General features: G+C 37.7%; 1 protein-coding gene across 1 annotated transcript in view; it reads right to left on the bottom strand.

Moving 5' to 3' along the window:
- bcap31 (B cell receptor associated protein 31) overlaps positions 1 to 1,749 on the bottom strand; it is a 33,527-nt gene extending 31,778 nt beyond the window's left edge. Inside the window, exon 1 of the mRNA XM_050064271.1 lies at positions 1,612 to 1,749. The gene's annotated coding sequence lies outside the window, so the exon portion shown is untranslated. The remainder of the gene's footprint in view (positions 1 to 1,611) is intronic.
- Between the last annotated feature and the right edge of the window lie 1,655 nt (positions 1,750 to 3,404).

Raw genomic sequence — 3,404 nt, 5'->3', positions numbered from 1 at the left:
AATTCATTAAATAATTTTGCTTGTAAATGTCTATTTGCATCACGTTTATTACGGAAAACACATTATTTGATCAATTTACATTGTGCCCCTAAAGTTCTTTGTGCGCTCCTTACTTTTTCAACTTAGGAGCACATGTGCTCCTTGGGAAAAAAGTTAGCGTCAAGCCCTGAGTAATAAAACCTGAGTGTAATAAGGAATAAGGAATGCTGGAAAACATAAAATATGAAATGCAAACAGTACAAATGCAAAGTGTGCAAAGATTGACAACCAGTCCAGCAGCCTAGAGACAGAATGCAGGTGAGCAGGTGAGCGTCAGTCTGTTCCAACCTGCCGTCTCTGAGAGGAGCTTAACAGTCTTATGGCCTGGGGGACAACAGACGTCCTCAGTCTGTCTGATGAGCAGGACTCAGAGAGACGTCTGCCACTGAACATAATCGTCTGCTTAGTGAGTGTGCTGTGCAGTGATCATGGTGGACAGCAGTTTGTTTGGGGTCTTACTCTCTGCCACTGAAACAACAGAGTCCAAGTCTGTGCCAACTACAGTGCCAGCTCTCCTCAGCAGCCTGACCGGTTGCGTAGCGTCTCTGTTCGTAATGCTGCCACACCAGCACACCACAGCAGAGAAGAGCATACTGTGTATACTGCCTACACATTTTCCCAATACAGTACAGCCTGGTATGTGACATGAGGAGCTGATGAAGTGAACCTTCACCCTGTGAGGATGATCAGCTGATGAGTGATGTCACTGTTTGTTGGGGGTGTGGCAGCTCAGACTCACTGCAGCTGTGTCATGCTGCTGATGTTACAGTGAAGAAACACTCTGAATGATCTCAGTGTCTCTTCACATCACAGCACTAATTAAATCACATCCAGTCAGCTGACAGTCTCTGTTTGTTCAGGATAAACACAGACCCCTAACCCGAGAGGAGTTCCTCACGGTTTATCTGCGCAGCAAAAACAAAGTCCTGTTTCACTCTCTTCAGGTCACAGATTCACTCATTTAGTCCAAAAACCATAAATTAAATTAACATGTGGCAAACCTCTTGTTGACCACTCCGTGTTAACGCTGTCTATTCTCTGATAACAACAACTAAACTAATGTTTAAATCTCTAACGAGCTGCATCAACTTTAGTCCCCGAGACTAACATTACAAGTTCGTATATTTGCTGGAACTGAACTCATTTATTTAACGGTTCATGAACTGGAACGGAACGAGCCCGTTAACGTCTTTATTTTTTTAATTAACGTCTTAACCTACTGGAATCTGACAGGACTTTTCAGGGCGTTTACTAGCTTAGCATGCTAACTATTCTCCGTGTGTTACCTGAAGCAGAATTAGCCAGCAGGCTTGAAGGGTCCGTCTACTTGCTGGTTTGTTTTGGATCAGATACAAGTGCTTAATATAAACTGTTTGACCATAGTTGTGACTGTTTGACCATATCTGATGTTAACATATGTGACGTTCTCGCCGCAACAACATGGAGACATTTTCGCGCTAAGTCAACTTAAAGCTAAGTTAGAGTTAGCAGGCTAACATAGTTAGCAGCTGTTAGCTCATGGAAGCTTTGCTTCAGTACAACATCAGTGTTTATTCAGCAGGTGAGACTCACCTGAGAAGATCCCGCGGACACAAACTCAGAGACTCCACGCGCTGCTGTTCTGCTGAACTTTAAACACTCTGCTCAGTCAAGTTGCTTAGTTAGCCTGTTAGCCTAGCTTCCTGTTGTAAACACTTCCGGCTTCCGGCGTTTAATGCCAGCTCACCCCGATCCTGGTATCTTGATTGGATACACTGGAGCACGTGGGCGGAGTCAAAGTGCGGCAGCTCACACGGAGGAGAGAGAGAGAAAAATAAAAAGAATAAATAATTATAATATTTTTTTTTTGTTACTAAAGTTAATGTAGTAACAGTAGAGTGTAGTATCGGTATTAATATACATTAATATATACTTAATGTAAAAGTAAAAGTCGTCACTCTTCAGAATAATTTACATGATATTACTGGATTAATAAAACAAATAAATTACAGGGGGAGCTCATTGAAATGACTCTATATACTGCCGGGTAGTATCTGTAATAATACGTCATCATTTATTATTGATTATATTTTGTAATAATCTGAATCTGTAAGGTAACCTGAGTTATTTAAAAGAAATGTAGTGCAGTAAAAGTAAAATATTTCCCTCAGAGGTGTAGAGGAGTATAAAGCTGCAGAAAATGGAAATACTCAAATAAAGTACATCAAATCTGAAATTAAATTCAGCACCTCCCATCACTGCATATGGCCAAAGCACAATATTAATACAGACATTAATTTACAATATATTCATGGGATTATTACAGAAAGGAACAAATGAAAAGTAAGACACTTACAGGCCTATATAACTTCATGCATGTAAAAAGTTTTTCCTTTTCTTTTCAAAATACAAATAAAACACGTAAAAAGTCATTATTAGTTTTAAACATCTGCCAAAGTTGTCCATAAAAACAAATAAATAAAAACTATTATTACAATTAAAACGTTTTTTTTTTGAGTGTGCCTGTGTGTGTGAGAGAGTTATCATTTAACACAAATGAATATATGAATAATAAACAAATAAATAAACACGCTATCCTGACATATATGCACAAAGTTATTTAGATTAAAAAAAAAAAAAAAAATTAAAAACAGTGTCACAAATTAAATCTGAGATCTGATGTCGATCCAGCAGGTCATTTATATGTTATCTATTTATCTACTTGTCCATCTGTCTTTTTAAATAAAATACATGATAGATAATTTTCAACACAGCATTTACTCCCACAGTAGGACCATGTAAACATTTACCAACATTGATAATAAATCTACATTTTTAACATAAAGCCAGAATCATTTATGATTATTATATTTATGAGCCCCACAGAAATGTAACTCTAATTTGTTTTTCCTTTATTATCCTCTATTCTTTATTGGATTTTTATAATTAATGCTAAATATTTGTTTAAACGTAATCTTTTGATAACTATTATTATTTATTGTGACTTTGTTACTTCTTTATGCTATTTTAAGTCATTTTGAATGTTATTTATTTACACAATAATGCACCTTGTGTCTGTCTGCTGAAGGATGTCTGCATGTTTATTTTTTACCTTATGATTAAAAAAACAAAACCTTATCCATCTATTCCACCTTCACACAGTTACCCCTCCTCGCCAGCAGAGGGAGACATTGTCTGCAAGAAACGATCTCTGTGCTCCAGCTCAGCTGTGATAGGAGGCAGAGAGAAGAAGAAAACACAGATGTTTTACTCGGATGTTTTTCCAAGAACCAAAAAAACATTCGGCTTTCTGTCCCTCTCTCTACAGCCAGGGTGTGTGTGTGTGTGTGTGTGTGTGTGTGTGTGTGTGTGTGTGTGTGTGTGTG

The sequence above is a fragment of the Epinephelus moara genome, chromosome 16, assembly GCF_006386435.1.
Source record: "Epinephelus moara isolate mb chromosome 16, YSFRI_EMoa_1.0, whole genome shotgun sequence".
NCBI classification, from domain to species: domain Eukaryota; kingdom Metazoa; phylum Chordata; class Actinopteri; order Perciformes; family Serranidae; genus Epinephelus; species Epinephelus moara.
Note: the sequence above shows the minus strand (reverse complement) of the source record. Positions and strands in the feature narration are given on the sequence as shown.